Source organism: Pinus tabuliformis, chromosome J (genome assembly GCF_031772625.1).
Source record: "Pinus tabuliformis cultivar Carrire ecotype Pingquan chromosome J, CPIR1, whole genome shotgun sequence".
In the NCBI taxonomy this organism is placed as follows: Eukaryota; Viridiplantae; Streptophyta; class Pinopsida; order Pinales; family Pinaceae; genus Pinus; species Pinus tabuliformis.
In genome coordinates this window covers 526,362,588-526,385,285 of record NC_142295.1, presented here as the reverse complement: position 1 = coordinate 526,385,285, position 22,698 = coordinate 526,362,588, and the positions used below count along the sequence as shown (strand labels likewise).

At 36.3% G+C, this 22,698-nt stretch overlaps 1 pseudogene; it reads right to left on the bottom strand.

Moving 5' to 3' along the window:
- Nucleotides 1-222: 222 nt before the first annotated feature.
- Nucleotides 223-1,578, bottom strand: LOC149228057 (transcription factor MYB41 pseudogene; annotated as a pseudogene).
- Between the last annotated feature and the right edge of the window lie 21,120 nt (nucleotides 1,579-22,698).

Below are 22,698 nucleotides of genomic sequence, written 5' to 3'. Positions count from 1 at the left end.
TTCCGGGTCAAAAGATTGTATGGGTTCTTGTGAAAACGCAATATCCTTGGTAGAATCATCCATCGAACAAGAAATCAATCCCTGACTGATCTGGTTCTTGGAGCTTGAATTACCCCATTTTAATATATCGGATTGCATGAACTGATCCGTTGAAATTGAAGACAATGATTCCAATGGATGGTTGTTATATGTGCCCAAGAGCTTCATAAGTTGGGATAACGGCTACAAGTAATGATGATCGGCGCTGCCACTGGAGAGATAATGAGTAATATTCACATAGTCTCTTGCATGTCGTCCTAGCTGAGCTTCAACCAATGCTTTATTCAGTCGAGCAGTTTTGGCAGTCGAAGAAGGCACCATAAAATCTGACAGCATATCTGCTGTAGGCAGTGACATGTGGGTAACTGGATCGATTCCCAGCAAAAGCAGTCTTTTTTTCAGTTTGGTGTTCCAGTGATTCTTTATCTCGTTATCCGTTCTCCCATTAAGATGCGAGGCTATAGTCGCCCATCTAAACATAAACATAGAAAAAACAATACATATATAAAGAAGACTTCACCTATAAACATAGAAAAAACAATACATATATAAAGAAGACTTCACCTGAAAACCTGAGCATGAACCATTCTATTTCATATTAAAGTTTTTTAGAGAGGAGAAAGGCACATGAAAACTTGTGAATGAACCATTCTAATTCATATCAATGAAAGCGTGTACAAAAAAGTGCTTTGAGAAAAGCCTAATTATAATAGCTTAGGCAGTAGAAGTTTGAGATATTACTTGTTTCCATGAACAGCGTGGAGACGTATGATAGTGAGATCTTCATACATAGAGAAGGCTCCACGCCTGATGTCCGGTCGCAAATAGTTTGCCCATCTCAGCCTACAGCTTTTTCCACATCTCAGTAATCCTGCACCCCACACAAAAAGCATCTCTCATTAGGCCGATGGTACCATAGAAAGGGAATAACCTAATTTTATAGCAAATTGAAAATTCCTGTCTGAGAAATTACGCAGATCCCAGCTTTCGTGTATAGTGGAATGATACTTTTTATGGATTTGATCCTTAACTGTGAAAAAATATTTTTATAAATTTTGTCCAATTTTAAGTAGATTTCAACGATATTACAAGTTAAATCAAAAGTAACTTCTTATATAACGATGTGGAAACCAAAACTTTCTTTAATAACTATGCCTTTATAAATATGTACCAATTCTAAATAGCTCTCATCAGTGTTAGATGTTGATCAAAACTCAACTTCTTGTATAACAATGTTTTCAAAGATTTTTCCTATTCCAAATAAATCGACCAAGATTATGCCAGATTGAATCAAATTTTCAAATCTATCGAAGCTATTGAGACGAGCAGAATTTTTTTTTTACAGCTATCTAAAACGTTACTATAACTCATGCCATGCATTTTAAAGTTGAATATAATAATACCTGCACGTTTGGCAAGGATGCCCCAATTCCCTAGGCCGTGGCTTTGAACATAATGGATGAGCTTCTGGTCTTCTTCCGCTGTCCACGGTCCTCTCTTCAGCCCCTCATGATCCCCACAGCAAGGTGCGCGCCCCATGATCAGGTATATATCTGCCTTTGTCACTGCATACTACTGCTGAAAATTATGCTTGCCTCTCCCTCGTACTGATGGACTGCATAAGCCAAGACTATATATATCGACGCAGTATAACGCACGGGGAGCCTTAATGTAGGGTTGTTATAATATTGCGTAAGGGTCGATAAGGGTTGGTAAAGCCGAATCTTAGGAGTGTAGTGATCACTCTTCCGCGTCATATTGACAATTGCAATGGCATAACGAGAAGGGTTTTGAAGAGACGCGGATAAACAGTGTTTGTTCGAAACAAAATTGTGAGTTCGTTCTCCTGAATATTTTGTCAAAAGGCAATCCTAATTACCGCGACTTTTCTTCTGGGAGAATCTTCACCGTCACACGCTGTTACCTAATCGACATTGTAAAACAATATGCCTGTCTTTATGCATTTGTTTGCTTCTCGTTTGCCTTTCTTTTGCTGCAAGTTTACGACTCAGGGTCTCAACTCCGTTATATTAAATTGAGTTTGTTGCACATATCATTGTACAAAATTAACAAGTGTTTACTGCAACCAACATGCAATTTAAAACTAAGGAAATAAAACTATGAACCATTGACTCAGCAAGTTATTCACAAACAATGGAGAGAGGAAATGATTGGTATTAATTCACAGCGCCGTCTCTATCCTTGTTAATCAAAACAAATAAGGACAAATTTATAAAATGAAACAAAAATAATGTTAGATAGATATTATTGATATGGTAAGTAAATTAAGATATTATTGATATTTTTATATGAATTATGAACATATTTCCTATATTTAAAAAGTGCTGCAGTCCAAATGTTCCTGCTGGTAACATGATAAGGTTTTCAGCTGATAGGAGTATTTCAATGAGGATTTGTTTCTATGAAGGAAGAAGCCATGAGTGAATGGACGTTCGAGAGATTGCACCTACGTTGAGAAGAAACTCATTAACCTCTAACTTAGCGGACACGTTATCGATGCATGCGTTAATTTTAATGACGTGCGAAGTAGACTTCGTACCACCACTAAGAATAACACTGGATGCCAGCTACGGAGCGATATTTAGATCTTTTTTACCATTCAATTTAACCACTCTGTCTTTTTTGTTTTATTTAATTATTACCATTGACCGATATTTCCTGAATGCATTGCTCATCGTGACGTGCATGTATGAATCTCGTGAACCATTAATTTTTTTGATAAATGTGAAGTCAATCCATCGATCTTTCTCCCATGCAATTTGGGTCAGTCCGAAGAAGTTTGAGTTAGTCGTTCTGCGTGTGATTTGCTTAGTTTCAAAATTGAGTGTTATGCATGTTGTGATCATTTGTGTACTTATACAAATTAAATGGATAAAATAAACTTAGCATTTCTGGTAAAATATTAAAATTAGCTCCATAGATTTATGAGAATGGTTGGAAACGCAGAGAAGACAAAGCATGAATTATTCACACAAAATACACTAGTTGTGCCTCTTTTGTTGATCACATAAAATATTATTCTTCTTTTATTGATCACATAAAACATGATTCTTATAATGAACCCGGTGAAGGATATTTATCCTTTTCTAACTAGCTACTTGCCTAAAATATCTTGACATGCAACCACACACTAAAAGTTGTCTATCACTTAATCCGAGTTGACTCAACACTCAAACACTCGATCACTACTCACTTTCTATCTTTAGCCAACTCCACATGTAAGAGTAATTACAATTTCTAACACTCCCTCTTAGTTACCACCCTATGACTCAACATAACTCAACTATCACTCAAACATGCCTGCTTGTCTATGTCTCAGCTAGGCGATGACTCAAGACTTTCACAATTTTGCATTTTCTTTTTCTCTTCTTCCAAATTTTATATCCTCGAAATCGCTTCATTCTCTATTGAACTTTCTTGTTGTAGGCTTTATTCACTTGTTGCTTTTGCAATTTTTCTTTGACTTGTCTTGAACTTGTTTGAAAAAAATTAGATCATGTCTTTTACAACTTTCTCTTCAAATATTTGTTCAACCACTGATTCTTTCCACAACATTGCATTTTCAAATTGTCTTATTTGCTCTACTTGTTGCGCTTCATATACGTCTTTTTTTCTGTGATATTTCTGGAGAAAAAAACTTATCTCTTCTTTACTCCATTGTTGGAAAATGGTTTCAATGCATTCATCTTTGTCTTCAGAAACATTCATATCATTATTTTCACTTTCATCATCAGGTATTGCTGTTTTTTTTCTGTAATTTGCAACAAATTTATTAACAACCTTGTTTTCAACTTTTTCACCCGTGCTATTTTGAACATCTGCATATTCAAAAATAATGTTAAAAGCATCTTTAATATGGCTCTTTTCAGTGATAGCTACCTGCTCTACAGCTGTCTTCTTTTCAACTGCATGGAGGTTGTCTTCTACTGTTATGTTGTTAGTAGATATTCTCATCAAAAACTCTTCAATCACTTTATCATGTTCTTGATCATCAACTGTAGCTAGATGACATATTGCGTCATGAGCATTTCCAATTGCTTCATATCTTGTTGCTACGGTGGCAACTTCAACCTTCAATGTCTCATCAAACATTGTACTTACCATATTACCACAATCAATCTCTGTTTCAAAAAAGAAACCACACATAACATCAACATAATGTTCATCCATGCTATGGTGGGATATCCAAGCATCCATGTGCTCATTGTCAATTTCATTGACAATTTCAACTTGACAAAATCTATCAGCTTTGGCTGGATTCACCAATTTACATCTCACTTTGCATCATCATCCACATGTGTTTCATCACAGTGGGATTCACAATCATCTGCTTCATCCACATTATAATGTATTCCTTGAGCATTTATATGCTCTTTCTCTCCTTCACATACAAAGGCTATTTCTTCTCTCTTTGTAATCTTTGTTGTGTCTTCTTCATCCATATGCATGCTTGCATAATGGGTTTCAATTTTATGGTCTTGACAACCATCATCCACTTTTGCGTGGAATTCTCCAAACTCTGTTTTCCTCTCAGAGTCTTGCTCATGTACTCTCAGATCTGCGGCTGACTTCTTTTTTTGTGATATAATCTGATGTTGCATGTCACTCCCCCTTGCACCAAACTTTGCTTCCAGGAATTTCCATGCTTCCTCGAAGTTGTAGCTTTTTCTACCCTACACAAACTCCTCTCATCCATTGCTTGTTTTATAAAATTCCATGATAAAACATCACATACTTCATCATATGGGTTATTAGATTCATACTCAATTAACTCTTTAGCTCTAAGAAAAGTTAGCATCTTTATAACCCAATGATCAAAATATTCACTTGTAAACATAGGAGGTGGTAGTAGATCAAAGCTACACCAATCACCCTCGATTTCTTCTTTGTCTTCTGCTAGACTTCTTAGTTCCTCAAGTGCGGCCTGAACCTCTCTAACCATGGCAACAATCTTTGCTTCTTCTTTTCGATTTATTTTCTTCATATGTTTCAGTCACATTTTTCAGCTCATGACTACGATCTTTCCTCTATTTTATAGATTCTTTCATGATCGTATGGGGCTATCTTCCATTTCAATATGTACCCCATAAAGCACAATCTTCACGCAAAACACTTTCATGCTTGACAAAACATTAAAAAATTACAAGCAAACGAATTTCTACAGAGCCCAAAATTCACTTTTCCAAAAAAAAAACCAAAACAAAAAAACAAAAACCATGGCTCCACTCTTCTCAATAATTTTATTACCATAAACCTTGATTTATTTTTAATAAATAAAACTTAAAAAAAAACTTATCTCCCACACTCAAATAATCCTTTCATAAACTTCCATAATCATTTCCCTTTTAAAACTAATTTACCTTTGTTTTTTCAAAAACCATTTTTTAATACCATATGACTCAAACACCACGTGACATTAAAAATATATCTTAAAAATATATTTCCAAATGAGGTTCATGAATACCTTACCCATACATGAACATTAAAAGGAAACCTGGTCAGTTCATTGGCGATTCTGCATAGTGATCATTCACTTACGCAACACACAAAATAAAAGCTGGGATTATCTTCGTTATTTATAGTCACCCGATATGACTCTACACGTTGCGGCCGCAAATTTTCTATTTTTGGCTCTTAGATGTTTTAGTTCATCTTTGTGACTTTATCAATTTGTTGGAAAGGCAGAGGAGATAAAGCATGAATTATTCACACAAAACACACGAGCTCTGGTTCTTCTATTGATCATACAAAATATGATTTTTGCAATGAACCAGGTGAAGGGTATTTATCTTTTTTCAACTAGCTACTTGCTTAAAATATCTAACATGCAATCCCACACTAAAAATTGTTTATCACTTAACTCGACTTGACTCAACACTCAATCACTCAGTTAACTCAGTCTCTATGTTTAGCGAACTCCACACGCAGGAGTAATTACAATTTCTAACAAAAATAAAAGCTATAAATATACAATAATCATTTTTATACCCATATTAATATTAATGATAATATAAAAATACTTAAGTGCTTATTAAGGTGTAGGAATTTCTAACAAAAATAAAAGATATAAATATACAATAATCATTTTTATACCCATATTAATATTAATGATAATATAAAAATACTTAAAGCGTTTATTAAGGTGTAGGAATTTTGTGGACGCCAAAATTGACCGGAATTTCGGCAAGAAAAATTGGAAAAATCTTGCACTAGCAGTGTTTGAATCATGTTTTTGATGGTGGGAATGGATTCAACACCATCAAAAACCTGTGGGGCACACAAAACCTTGAAGTTTGACAGATATAACTTGGATTGACAAAAATCTCTAGGGGATTTTATCAAAATCTTGCCAAAATTTCCGTGATTATGAAAACAAAAAAAATTGTGTTGCTAAAAATATTATTATATTATCTGCATTGGGTAGCTCAAGTGGCCATTATTATATTATCTGCCTTCGGTAGCTCAAGTGGCAATGGCTGTGGAAATGAAGTCTCACCGAATCAGAAGTCTTAGGTTCAAATCTTGTGCCACCTTGCCCCGTAGCGGGGTGAATAATAGACAAGTAAACACAAAAATCAAACAGTCCTACCAAAATTACAAAAAAATATATTATATTAATATTATTAATAACATACAAATTAATCAAACATAATAATATTTTTATTAACATCAACATAATATTTTTAATAATATAATTACCACTATAATTTAAAATTAATATTAAAACTATAATTTAATATAAATTAAAATTTCAAAATAAATTTACAATATAAACCCACTGCAGTTTAACACTTTAAAGGGAAAAAAGAAAACAAACACCACCAGGTACATAAACTTTACTGCTGGCGAAATCCTAAAACGCAAAACCTTAATTTTACAACATTTCACTAGGTAGTGCAGTGAACAAACAAAGACATTCATTTTTATATTTGCCGAACATGCGCGGAAGAGAATGCGTCTTCTGTGACCTTTACACTTACATGATGCAGGTAGAATTTTGGTGGAGAAGATTGTTTTATTTTCTGAGTCCACGTTAGGCATAGTAGTAGTGAAAACTGTGAACCATGGAACTATGGATTTGATAAATAGTTATATCAAGAATTAAATACTTTTGGTATAAGATAACATTGACGCAAGGATAGACATTCCAATTCATTTTAAAAATGAGACATAGAGCAGTGCCAATGCACAAATCATAAAAAAAATTACTCATGGAAAGCAACACAAACCCCAGCCCAGATCACCATCTGTGGAGCAGAGTTTTAGAATTTTGAGCAATATTTTGCTGGATTGAACTCTTTATCACTTCCTAGGATGGAATCCTATGAAAGGTTGATGCACGCCTGCAGCAATTTGGGTTTCGTTAATACCTTTGAGAGTCTATTTTGAAAAGATTTTAAAAATTAAATGATATTATCTAAACAATTCTTTTGGTATGTACAATTTTGGTCATCTGGGTGAATTGAAAATCCTATGAAAGTTCTAATAATTAAGGAAATTGCAAATTGCATAAATTATATGATAGGATCCATAATATTAATATACTGTCACAGTCGTGTAAATACATCATCCAGAGGAAATATAAAAAAAGTTTTATGTTTGGAAAAACTTTATATACCATTTAGGATTATTATTGGTCGTTGTATTGAGGTTTCTTGATTTGTAGTATTTGAGAAATTTTCATCGACCTTTAGAACGTTTCCTTGAGATTTATTAGAAAGTTCTGAAAATTTGGATCGGGGAAACCTTGGTACAAGAACATATGGATTGCATAAGTTTAAAATTCGAAATTATTTTTTTTGTTATTCCATTTTTTATTAAATATAAACAAGTTTACAGCATATATATATAAACCGAGTAGCTTCAACTTGTCCCGAAGGGAAACCAAGTCTATTGGCCACCGGTCTGCATTATAAGCCATGCAAAACAGAACTGTTTTAGTCTTCTCAGCCAAGCTAGATATGTCTCTACTTCATGAACAAACACGACATAACTATATAAACTCATAATTGCAATATGGAAATTAAAAGCTATTCGCATAAGAAAAAATTATGCATGGGTGTTTTTTTAATCCTTCTTCTCGATTTAAGACAGATACAATGGGTGTCGGGTCCTGTGCAGATTCACCAGGCATACCATACAGCTCCAAGATGCAAGGGATATGGCAGCCTATTTTGTCGAGCCTAATATCCTTCTTATGCAGTTGAAATAGGATTTTCTCTATATCCTTCTTGTAATTCGCCAATCCTTGTAGTGTCACCGCCATTCCAGCAGCTTCTGAATGCCCTCATCCATCCCTTCACGGTAAAGCTTCTGCTGCCTCTGTTCTAAGGTGTTCAACTGATTTTCTGCCCTTGCGTGGCTCCAACGTGCTCGGCCCCTTATCTTTCCAGGGCCTCTTCCATTACATCCATGGCCTCGCGCAGCATGCACCATATCCTGTTGTCCTGAGCACTGATGACATCCACATTAAGTTAGTTTGAAACACATGATTGAAACAATACACCACCTCACCCATTCCTTATTACTTGCAGCAGGGTACATCTTCCCTCGCTTTTCTTCACTGCGCGTTCTCACCACAACATGTTGGGGTGGGTCGGAGCCCACATCCCCCAGTGGGAAAGGTCCTTGCCCCAGCACCAACCCCTTGAAGAGCCGTTTTCCCCCTCTCCAATTCTCACGGCCGTATTAAGGTTTATCGTCCCATACCCATGCCAAGCTCACAATCCCCCCCTTGCATTTTGGTATATACCAACTATGGCTTGGGTTCCTTTTTCCCATTCCCTTCGCCTTAGAGCTCTTGCCTCTTGTTTCCCCCAGCTGAGTCTCCACCCATTTTTGGGCTTACCCTCACTCCGGCATGGGTTTTAGGTAACCCAGTGCTTACTATATGAATTGAGGGCATCGCTGCATCCTAGGACGCCTACCCGCTGCTTTCCCCTGAACCCATCTATACTCCACTACCATTCCTACGTTACCCTGAGACTTGCAAGCTTCCCCCCCCCACCCTTGATCACAGAGCACGATGCTTCCCAGCCTAACTATGGGCAATTGCCCCCCCACCTGTCATGGGTTTCACCCTTTTGACATAAAGAAAAGACGTAAAACCAGGCCATGGCGAGTAGTTGCTTACCGCATTGCCACTAACAATTTCCTATCCCCCAGACACACGCCCTTACATCCGAGCCTAACCACAGCAAGACCATAATTACAAGTTTAAGGTGTCACTGAATAACATACGCGGAGTTCCCAGCTGTTTGACGACGATGATGCTAGTTCTTCACAATCTAACACTCGCCGCTAGCTTTGAGCCACCACTCTTCTCCACAAACTATCACACTAAGACTGCATGTTGAAATGCCCATGCTTCCAATATACCCTGCCATTCCTCTAGTCTCACCACCTTGCCCACTTCCCAGCGTGACATCATGCCGAAAGACACCGCCCCGAGTGCCTCAAACTTGTGAGTGACTACAATATTAAGTCCACAGATACCCAACATAACAACACCCATGCTCTCAGCCATCAGCTCGGAGCTCAATCGGAATTAAAACCCGAAATTATTATTTCGATTTCTAGAAACTATAAATTTGACTTATAACTATGAGGATATAAATTCCACCATTTACAATGCCAGTTATTTATTATCCGATTAATGGTAATAAGCCTCTTGAGGGAAAAATTATATTTATTACAAATTGATGAAACTTAAACATGTGCCACAGTCGGCTTGAACTCGGTTTCGATAAATCTCTCCTATTCGATTTTGTCGCAGTTCATCCTAATTCAATGGCTAAGACCATGAATGGTACAAGCTATATTTAAATGGTTTTCAACAAATACAATTGGGCTTCTGCTCAACGAAAACAAATTTATTCCTCTCTTTTGCGGCTCTGCGACATCTAACAATCTGGTCGAGCACATGAGACGACTTCAACGTCGCAGTGTCTACATATTTTTCCTTTGTGAGTTGAGGACGTATTTCTACTAGAGATGCTGCCACTTCCCTCACTAATTTTTAAGGAAGCGCATCGTGTTCTGTGAATCTGTAGCTGAAATCTTTGCGCTTGTTGGGGATAATTTCCAGGGGTGATTGCAAACCCAAAAGACCAGAGAACAACGCTCTGATACCGCTGTTGGGGATTTTTTTTTGTTAAAATCCCAAAAACAAAAGAACAACAGAGAGTGATACTCTGTTTTACAACACACAGGATCTTGCTGCAGACAGTATTTCAGCTTGCTGAAGATAGAGTTTCAGCAACAAATAAAAAAAACTTCTATTCATTTACAACAAACCAACTGTTACAAAACGTCTTCCTCTCAACAGAGGGATTCACCAACACTACTTTTACAAAAGAATATCTTCCTCACACAGAGGGATTCTCCAACTGCTGTTACAAAAACATCTTCCTCACATAGAGGGATTCACTAGAGATTATGTTGAAGAGCACCTTCCTCTTGATAGAGGGATTCACCAAACACTGTGCTTAAGAGCACCTTCCTCTTGACAGAGGGATTCACCAAACACTGTGCTTAAGAGCACCTTCCTCTTGACAGAGGGATTCACCAAAGACTGTGCTTAAGAGCACCTTCCTCTTGACAGAGGGATTCACCAGAGACTGCTATGCATTTCAATGCATGAGCTTTACACTCAAAAAATTACCACGTTGCTCCCCTGTTCTTTTCTACTCGCACTGCTGTGCATTTTACCACATTTCGCTTGCGCTGCTGCGCATTCCTTTTTTTTCATTCAACCACACTGCTCTCCTGTTCTATGTTCTGCCTTCGCACTGCTGTGCTTTCTCCTTACGCTATTCTTCACGCTACTGCATGTTCTCCTATACTCTCCTATTCTCTCTCACTCGTATACAGAACTGTGTCTACACATACATAGTGCATTAGGGGTCATAACTGTCTACCAACTGCTTTAACTCACTGATGGAGTCTCTGCTGCAATCTGCTGCTCAGTGAAAAAGATCTGATCTTCTCGGACATTCTGCTGTAATTCTTGAGTGTGGAAGCCCATAACTGATAAATGCTCTGCGGTCCTGCTTGGGCAGGTGGCGTGAAACATGGACAAAGTCCATGACTGATAAATGCTGATTTGTTTGAGGCAAGTCCTCTTTCCATTCGGCCATACTGCGTATTGAATGCAGTCGCCTACTGATGTACTACTCCATGCTTTAACCGGCTTCGCGCCATTGAACAAATCTGCCCACCTTTGCCTCATTTGAATCATCAAAGGTTCATTCATGCATATGTTCTCTATCGGGTCCGCCTTTCGGGTCGTAGTGCATATCGCAGCTGGCCAATCCTCTGTTTCATCATATATTTGAAAATATACAAAAACATTACAAAACACAAAGATTTGCGTTTGGGCAGATTTAAGCGATTATGCAATTTGGCTTTGGAAACCCATCGGGTCCGGTACTCATCGCATAGCGCACATATATGATAATGTTATGCACCCTTGGTTTCCCCGATTGCGATATGCCGATCACAATTTGGGCCGATACCACCGATCCTTTGCTTTTCCATGTATTTTGTTATATAACGAAAAAGCACCAAAATACATTGAAAATGACCTGGGCGCGGACCTGAAATATTACGCAATAAAATGTTGAATACTCGTCGGGTTCGGCTCATTGCGTCGCAAACATATCTGTGCGAAAGGCCCTGCCCCTTTTGAAGGCGCCGATGAGAAACGCCGATGCGATATCGGCGATCGCTCATCGGCGAAGTCTTGCATTGCTTCCACTGCCTGTTTGCGCCGATCCGCCGATGCTCCGATGCAATATGACCCGCCGATGCGATATCGGCGATCGCTCATCGACGGGGTCTCCTGTGTCGCTGTCTGCCTCCTCCGATGCTCCAATTCGCCGATACGGCGATTCGGCGATCACTGATCTTGTGCCCCGATCCTTGGTGAAGCGCCGATGAGATCTGGTCCGTTGATCGGCGAGATCGAATGGCTGTCGCAAATTGAGCTGTGCTGCCGTCGCTGTCCCTGCACGGCAGTTGGAATTAATATTCCAACACTCCCCTTTAATTTCAACTACCGGGCATTCAGTCATACCCAAAAATTCAAGGCTTTTCTGCCTATTCATACCGGCTTTCCTTTCATCGCTTTCACTGCTGTGCTCAGCCGCTCCAATCATGTAATATTCTCTTTCTTTCTGCTTCAGGCAAGATTTCCAATCTTTGCATCTCCAAGCTATCCTGCAACCTTTTCTTCTCTGCTTCTATGGCAGATTTAATTCCATAGCTCTCCCCTATAAGAAGATCTTTACTTAAAAAAATATAGTTCAGCAATAATGATAAAGAATTACAGGCTCCCCCTAACTGCATGCATCGTTTCCATTTGGCAGAGTCTTCAAAAGAAACTTAGATCGGCTGGAGAGCTCAAGGGACTTTCGGACTGTATTTCTTTTCTTCTCCATACTTGTGTAACTTTCTTCTTTTGCATGGGTCTAGCTTGTGTAAGAGCCCATGTTAAGTTACAGTCACGTGCCATATGCCCAATGTTATGACACTTGAAGCATTCTACATTATTCATGAATAAGAGTTCATGATTTCTTCTTGCAAAATTGTTTCTTGGAGATTGTCGGAGACTACAACATTTATCTCTATGAAATGCTCTACAGTCTTTTGCCATATGACCAAACTTTGAACAAGAATAACAATAACCAAAAAATGAACTTTGGTACCTGGGAGATGGAGGTTTCCTTGATGTATTTCTGAAGCCTTTCTGCCTTGAGATTCTTTGCTGATAACCATTGCCTCTCGCATCTTTGTCATCATCTACATTTCTTCTTGGGGCTGGTTTTCTACTTGGAGTAGGATTTCTTCTATTGCAACCTTGATTTTTCTCCTTGCTTTTGCTGGAGCTAGGAGCATCACAATTTCTTTCTGGCTTCTTCACATCTCCTTTGCTTAAAGCATTTTCATTCTTGTTTGAGGGTTCACTTACATACCCGAGTCCTGATTTATCATATGGAGATCTGTGATAGCTGAGCATGTCATCCAAGGCTTGAGAGCTCTTCATGATTTTGTTCATCCCTTCAACCTTTTTTCTGAGGAGGACAATCTCTTCTTCCAATCTTTTACACTCATTATTCTTCTTTGCAAGTTGTTCCTCAGTCTCTTCCTTGCTACGAGTAGCTTCAGCTGCTACTATTTTAAGGGAGATGATATTTGACTTCATTTTGGAGATTTCTTCATTCTTTGCTTGACTGTTCTCCAATTTCTTTTCAGCTTCTTGTGCCTGCTTCTTGGCTTCTTGTAGTTCGGACTTAAGGGAGGAGACCTCTACCTTGTACTGTCCAATCTCTTCTACAAGTTTGTTCACTCTCTTGTGCCTTTGTTCAAGTTGACTTGACAAGGCATCTTCCTGCTTCTTTGTTTTATTCAACTGATTTGTCATGGATATGACTTCTTCATGATGCTTCCTTTTGCTTTGATCAACTTCCTTCTTAAGCTTGGCGAGCTCTTCATCACTTTCTTGTACTTGAAGCTTGATGAGGTCAACCTTCTCATTTTCAACTTCTATGATGGGCTCAGAATTTCCTTCTTGACTGATGGTCATGGTTAGTGCTCTCTTTGCGTGAAGGTCATGAAGTCTGTCCCATATATCCTTTGCTGATGAATATTTCCTTAGATTCTTCTTTACAGAATCAGGCAGTCCATCCAAGATTGTCTTTGCTGCTTTTGCATTGTATTCCTTGGATTCTCTATCTATCCTGCTATCATCAATCACTGATTCCCAAATTTCAATCCCTTCAGACTTTAAGAAAGTCCTCATTTTTATTTCCCATATATCAAAGTTCCCATTGAACCTTGGAGTCTCAAATAGGATGTTTTCAAATAGATTGTCTTCTATTTTAGTAGAAGAGGGAGACTCATCCTTAGAAGGATTGGAGACATTCTTCTTTGACCTTGCCATTCTTAACTATGCTTCAAAAAGCTTGACTGTGTTTTTAAAATAACTCACTGTTTCTTCAACAACAACACAAAGAAAAACTTTGAGAAATACCTGAATTCTTTTGCCTGAGACTTCACTCTGCTGGAGAAGTTGCTGCAGCCAGAATCCTTCCTTCAGCTTCTTTGACGCCTTTCAAAGAGCCTGGATCAGCTCTGATACCACTTGTTGGGGATAATTTCCAGGGGTGATTGCAAACCCAAAAGACCAGAGAACAACGCTCTGATACCGCTGTTGGGGATTTTTTTTGTTAAAATCCCAAAAACAAAAGAACAACAGAGAGTGATACTCTGTTTTACAACACACAGGATCTTGCTGCAAACAGTATTTCAGCTTGCTGAAGATAGAGTTTCAGCAACAAATAAAAAAAAACTTCTATTCATTTACAACAAACCAACTGTTACAAAACGTCTTCCTCTCAACAGAGGGATTCACCAACACTGCTTTTACAAAAGAATATCTTCCTCACACAGAGGGATTCTCCAACTGCTGTTACAAAAACATCTTCCTCACATAGAGGGATTCACTAGAGATTATGCTGAAGAGCACCTTCCTCTTGACAGAGGGATTCACCAAACACTGTGCTTAAGAGCACCTTCCTCTTGACAGAGGGATTCACCAAACACTGTGCTTAAGAGCACCTTCCTCTTGACAGAGGGATTCACCAAAGACTGCTATGCATTTCAATGCATGAGCTTTACACTCAAAAAATTACCACGCTGCTCCATTGCTCTTTTCTACTCACACTGCTATGCATTTTACCACATTTCGCTTGCGCTGCTGCGCATTCCTTTTTTTTCATTCAACCACACTGCTCTCCTGTTCTATGTTCTGCCTTCGCACTGCTGTGCTTTCTCCTTACGCTATTCTTCACGCTGCTGCGTGTTCTCCTCTACTCTCCTATTCTCTCTCTCTCGTATACACAACTGTGTCTACACATACATAGTGCATTAGGGGTCATAACTGTCTACCAACCGCTTTAACTCACTGATGGAGTCTCTGCTGCAATCTGCTGCTCAGTGAACAAGATCTGATCTTCTCGGACATTCTGCTGTAATTCTTGAGTGTGGAAGCCCATAACTGATAAATGCTCTGCGGTCCTGCTTGGGCAGGTGGCGTGAAACATGGACAAAGTCCATGACTGATAAATGCTGATTTGTTTGAGGCAAGTCCTCTTTCCATTCGGCCATACTGCATATTGAATGCAGTCGCCTACTGCTGTACTGCTCCATGCTTTAACTGGCTTCGCGCCATTGAACAAATCTGCCCACCTTTGCCTCATTTGAATCATCAAAGGTTCATTCATGCATATGTCCTCTATCAGGTTCGCCTTTCAGGTCGTAGTGCATATCGCAGTTGGCCAATCCTCTGTTTCATCATATATTTGAAAATATACAAAAACATTACAAAACACAAAGATTTGCCTTTGGGCGGATTTCAGCGATTATGCAATTTGGCTTTGGAAACCCATCGGGTCCGGTACTCATCGCATAGCGCACATATATGATAATGTTGTGCACCCTTGGTTTCCCCGATTGCGATATGCCGATCGCAATCTGGGCCGATACCACCGATCCTTTGCTTTTCCATGTATTTTGTTATATAACGAAAAAGCACCAAAATACATTGAAAATGACCTGGGCGCGGACCTGAAATATTATGCAATAAAATGTTGAATACTCGTCGGGTTCGGCTCATTGCGTCGCAAACATATCTGTGCGAAAGGCCCTGCCCCTTTTGAAGGCGCCGATGCGAAACGCCGATGCGATATCGGCGATCGCTCATCGGCGAAGTCTTGCATTGCTTCCACTGCCTGTTTGCGCCGATGCTCCGTTGCAATATGACCCGCCGATGCGATATCGGTGATCGCTCATCGGCTGGGTCTCCTGTGTCGCTGTCTGCCTCCTCCGATGCTCCAATTCACCGATACGGCGATTCGGCGATCACTGATCTTGTGCCCTGATCCTTGGTGAAGCGCCAATGAGATCTGGTCCGTTGATCGGCCAGATCGAACGGCTGTCGCGAATTGAGCTGTGCTGCCGTCGCTGTCCCTGCACGGCAGTTGGAATTAATATTCCAACAGCGCACCACCACGTGCAGAAGGGTTACGTGCTGCGCATCGGGAACCATGGTGTACACAGGCATGATCCACCCAAACCTCTTCAGGTGGTCGGAGATCTCATACACATCCTGCTTGCTACTATCCTTGACTGAGAATGCCACTAGAGGAACCTTGACCTCTTCAGCAGACCATCGGCCAGAGCCCTGGCGTTTGTAGGACATTTACACATGATATTCCGATGGGGCCATTATAACTGGTGGAAGACAATCCAGTCTGCTTAACCTAACCGGCGGAAGAGAATGGAAGCGGTGGCTCTAATGAGGCTAACAAGTTGCGAAAATTTTAATACTTTAATGTTTTTTTTGTTTGGAAACTGAAAAATGATTCAAAGGTTTTTCATCTCATCACTTAGAGAGTGAGCGTATCTGCTTAAGAATATTTTCTTCAAATAAAATTTTGTTGGTTATTTTATTTAGTAAGAGTTAAAATTTTAGCAATCTTTTTATAATAATAGTTTAAATACATATGAAAATTATATAAATTATAATTATATTTTAAATTATTATTATTAATTGAAAAATTGGTTTATACTTGTCATTTTATTATGGAGATTTTTCATGTGTAAATAGGATTTTCTACAATATCATTGGTTAATACCATGACTTATTAATAACACATACTAAAAAGACAATAAGCTACTTCATATGACACTTGGTTTCATATAATTAATCAGTTTATTTATGAAGGAGAAAAAAACATAACTACTTTGGAAATAAATTTTAATCTTTCATCTATGTGTACTACTATAAATATTTCACAATATACCATGGATATTAAATATCTACCATTCATGTAGCAATTATTGATAATTAAATTAAAAATTTTGTAAGCACTATTTCGAAATAGACATACCTATCAAGGTAGATATATATAATGTAAACTAATTTCTGAATAAAAAATAATTTTAGTTGATATATAGTTATTTTCCTTCATGTAAAAAATAATGTGAAGCCAACTTATACTTAGTTAATCACAAACGGATCAATTCATTTAAAATATTAGCATAACCACATTAGTAAATATGATTGATATATGCAACCGACATCATTTTCATGGGGATATGGGCACATAAAAGATGGAAATGGTTGATCAGTGCTTGTGCTAGTTGATGTATGACATAATTCAAGTGGATTCGTTTTCTATAGTTGACCATACTTGAAAAGGGTTGATGAGTTTGATCATGGTTAATGGCGTTGACAAAGGTTGATTATGGTTGAATGAGGCTTACCATGGTCACTAATTAATGTAGCAATGTATTAATGTTACATCAATCTAACAATGTTACATTAAAGTTGACCATGGTTGACAATGAGTGATGCTACATTAATGTTGATATTGATGTTACATTAATGTTACAACACTGTTTTCATAGGTTCTTGAAGTGCATTGATGAGGTTAGCCATGGTTAAAAAGGTTAATGATGGTTGAAGAGAGTCAACCACTATTGGTCAATGCATACCATGGTTGACCTCAATTGACCATGATCAACTATGAGTGTCATGGTTGACCACAGTTGATGTTTCATTATTGTTACAAAAGGGTTATATTAGTGGTTGAGGTGGGTTAATGGGGTTGATGAGGTGGAAATTAGTTGAAAAGTGTTTACCATTGTTGGTTAACATATACTATGCATAGCCTTAGTTGAACATGATTGACAATGATTACCATCGTTGACCTAAGTTGGCTGTGATTGAAAATGATTACCATGTTTGACCTAAGTTGACTATGATTAACGATGATTAACATGGTTCACCAAGTATTAAGGATAAGATTATGGTTGACCTTGGTATACCATCGTTGAACATTGTTGATGAGTTTGACTAAGGTTGAAGAGTGTTGACCATGGATGAACATGCTTGATTGAGCTTGACCATTGTCAACCATGAATAGGAACATATTTAGGTTACATTAAACTACTGATGTAATATTATTGGCGATAATTGTCACCATTGTAAGATTAATGTTGGCAATGGTTATGGTTATATTAATGTTTATGTTTATGTTAATGTTACATTAATGTTAAAAAAATGGTTTTGTTAATTGTTGGGAAGGATTGATGAGATTGAAAAAGTTTGGTTATGGTTGGTTATGATTACCATGGTTGACGAGGGATGAAGAGAATAGATCATGGTGGATGAAGTGTAACCATAGTTGGGCATGGATGGGTATGGTTTGATCATGGTGTCTATGCATGACTATGGTTGGGCATGGATGACCATGCTTACCATGGTTGACCATTGTTTAATTGGTTTGACTATGCTTGAATGTGACCAACTAATGTAGAGCTTTGTGACCATATTTGACCAAGGTTGATCTTGTTTAAGGATGGTTTCACTTGTTAGGAAAAGTTGATAACTATCCACTATGGGTGACTATGGAGAACATGTTTGACAATGGTTGTCAACGTTTAACTATAGATGATTATGGTTTCACATGTGGGCTATGGTTGAATATGACTAATCATGGTTGATTATGATGGCCATATTGACCATTGCCAAGTATCCTACAAACAAATATAATGTGTTTGATGATATTGAGTATGGATGTTTATGGTTGATAATGGATGAAAATGTTGACCTCTTAAACCATGGTCAAACATAGCTAACCATGGTTGACCAAGTAAAGTATGTATGGCCATAGTGACCATGGTTGACTATAGTTGAAATGGTTTAACTATGGTTGAACGTGTTGTCCATGTTTGGCCATGGTGAGCATGTTTTCACCTCATTGAGCTCACTTGACCATGGTAACCTATGATTTATTAAGAATGAACAAGGTTATTAATGTATAATTATAGATACTATTGCCAACGCTTTTTTATCATGGTTGACCATGGTCAACCATAAATATAACAATGTATTTATGTGACATTGATGTAACAATGTAACATTAATGTTGACATTTGTTACATCGTTACATTAATGTTCATCATGGTTGATATTATGGTAATTTTGATGTCAATGTTACATTAATGATATAAAAATGGTTACATTAGTGGTTCAAGAGGGTGGATTGTTGTTGATCAGGGAAGCCCATGGTTGATCTTGGTTGATTATTGTTGGTTATAATTATCGTTGTTTGCCAAGGATAAATATGATAGATCATGGTTGGCCTTTGATTATTATTGGTGATTATGGTTGATCTTGTTTTACAATGGCTAAACTTTGTTGACCATCGAGAACCATAGTTGACCACAATTACCATGGTCAACCATGGTGAGAATAATTGAACATGCTTCACTATGTTTGATCATTTCTATCATTGTCGCACATGGTTAGGCATACTGACTATGATTGACCATGGATTTACCATGGTCACCATGGTAGACATTGGTTGTATGTGTTCTTTATGGTTGAATATTGTTGTCTATGATTGACCATGGATGCCCATATTTCACCATGTTTCCCCATAGTTGACCATGGTTGGACTATCTTTGCCACATTTTTATGTTGCGCTATGTTTGACTCCTTACGACATCAGACAATGTTTGCTACAATGCAATGTTGGATAAATTTTACACCATTTTTATGTGAAAACATATTTATCACAATGTGATATTTTATTTTGTAATGTTAGTTCATTTGTAATAATCTGATGCTAGTTTTTTTCATCAAACTTTTCAAGAATTTATTTTAATGGCAATTGACATAATTTGTTTACACAACCCCATTACGTTATTAATTTTGTAATGTCACACATTGGATAAATTGCAAAAATGTCTCATTGTTAGATACATTATTTATTAATTTTGTAAACTTACATTGTGACGATGTTTATCACATTGCATCATTAGATAAATTGCATTGTAATCTAACATTGTGATGTTGAATAAATTTATATACCATTACAATGTCAAAGAATCATAGTCTCAATGTGACATTAATTTCTTTCTCATGTCAATTCATTTGACGCAAAATGATGCTATATATTTTCATTGCATTTATCAAGTGTTTATTTTCATAACCATTTCAAAAAATATTTTTATATACCACATTACGTAGTTAGTTTTGTAATGTCACATTAAGAAAAACATATTTGCTAAGCATAAGGCACCATGGAATTTCATTTTCCATTGCATGCTTTAATCATTTTTTTCACAAAACCACATTATGATGATGTGTAATGTTGATCAAAAGGTAATGTCTATTATTTTTGTTGGTTGTAATTTTGATGTTGTTTCATTTGTTGCCACATCACGCTAGTTTTTTTCATCAAATTCCGTAGCATTTATGTTCATAATAGTTTGACACAATTTCCTTTGGACAATGAAATTGTGGCGTTAATTTTGTAATTTAACATTTTGATGATAAGTTTTTCTCATCAAAATTCAATTCCTAATTTGGTTTCTTGTCACTTAAGTATTAATTTTTTTATCATCATATTATCCTTGAATTTGTTATCATAAACAATTTTCTACCATTGTGCAACCACATTGTGATGTCAGTTTTATAATGTGATATTGCAACAAACATTTTTTCAATCAGGTTCCATTTGAGGCAATAATATAATAATAATATCATTATTAAATACTATTATATAGAATTTTAATCTCAAACTATTTATATGAAAGGGCGTTAATGCAATATTTACTCTTTCACGTTTTCAGGCAACTTTCACATAAAAATTGCACTTTGTTTTATTTTAATATTAGTTTTTATTTAGTATCAATAATGTTTAACATCTTTAACATGATAAATAATGTTAAATATGTTTATGATGCATGTTTATGTTAATATTTAATGGTAATATTTAAGACGTATGTTTAACCAATTTAACATGATAAATAATGTTTAATATGTTTATGATTGTTGTTTCACATTCTTTATCATTTTAATTATTTTAATAGTCTTTGTCTTCTTTATATAATGGTTAATAATTATTTTAGTTTTTTTTATGGATCAATATATTTGGAAATTTGTACCTTTTGAGATAATTGGGTTAATATTAATTCAAAATAACAAAAAATTGTCCTTTAAAATTAAAAATGACATTTTCTGAGGATAAGATAAATTTACATGAAGGCTTGGAATATTACATGTAACATTAACTCACATTCATATCATTTGTTAAAGTACAATGTTTCAAATTATATAGAGTAATATTAGTATTATATCAATATTAATATTAAAAACACAATCCTAATGAGGGTGCTCAGGAGTGGGCATTTCTCTCTTCCTTGATATGATTTGAGCTGACACAAAATGCGGTTGTGTCTCCCACTATACTTAATGCATTGCATATATTCCCATCAATTCATCAATCATGGCACAAAGTTAAACATCGTTTGAATACTACAAGTGACAGGAGGTATATGAGGAATCAATAAGAGAATTCCATTAGATTGACAGAGTTAGAGGAAAAAAATGACAATATTAACCACAAGGTAACAATTCTAATTGGGAGATCAACCAACATCTCCTTCTCCTAGATTGATGTTAGTGAGCATCCAACATGGATGCTTGGAGATTTTTCCCAATAGTTATTATGAATCACTCATTTTTTCCTTACAAAACTAATAGTCATTTTTTCCTTCTCACGACGTTGATATATGTCAAGGTTTGGCATACTAACCTATTTTTATAAGTTCCTATTTACAAGATTCTCTAGTTAGATGAGGTCTTAGCAACCTTGATACTCTAAGCTTATGTTGTCAATCTAGTTTCACTTTGAATAGACTAATAACATATTTCTTATTATTTATGTAATCCTCATTTTCTATAATGCAAAGTGCCTAACTTTAATAACAACAATAATAATATTATTAATAAAAAATCATGATACCAATATTAACATTAATATTAATAATACTAATATTAACTTTAATATTAATATTAATATTACTAATACTAATATTATTATTATCAATATAACTAATATTAATATTAATATTAACCTTTGGAACAATCATAATATTAATCTCCTTAGAAATGTCATTCTCACATTAAGGACTAACAAGTGAGAACTTGCCTTCAACGTTCTAACCCAAAGGAGAAAATTATTAACCAATTCAATGATTCTTGCAGTGATATGATCCGGATTATCCACAGTTTCGTGTTCATTCTATCGACGTTTCAAACCCCAAAGGGGGTCCATCATCAGGACTAAATCAGAAAGAATATGAATGAAAACTTATTGAGAGAAGAGTTATAACGACCTGGGTATAAATAAACCTAGATCCCTAATTTTTAAGAAGCTGACACTTATATAAATAATTTTTCATTTATTTATATTATTATTATTATTTTCAAAAAAGTTTTTTATAAAAGTTTTAATTATTTATTTATTTAGCTTTAATTATTCCTATTAATTTACCTAGAACCTAAAATATTTTAATCGATATATCTGATTCATGAATAAGTTTAATTTTTCATTCCTTCCAATTGTTTTTATTAATTTAATTAACAAATTTTTATTTTATTTTATTTGATTAATTAATTAATTAATTTAATTCTTACTTATTGTTTTTATTTTCATTTAATTAATTAATTTGAATTTAATTGATTAACTAATTTTTTTATTGTTATTTACCATTCTTCTT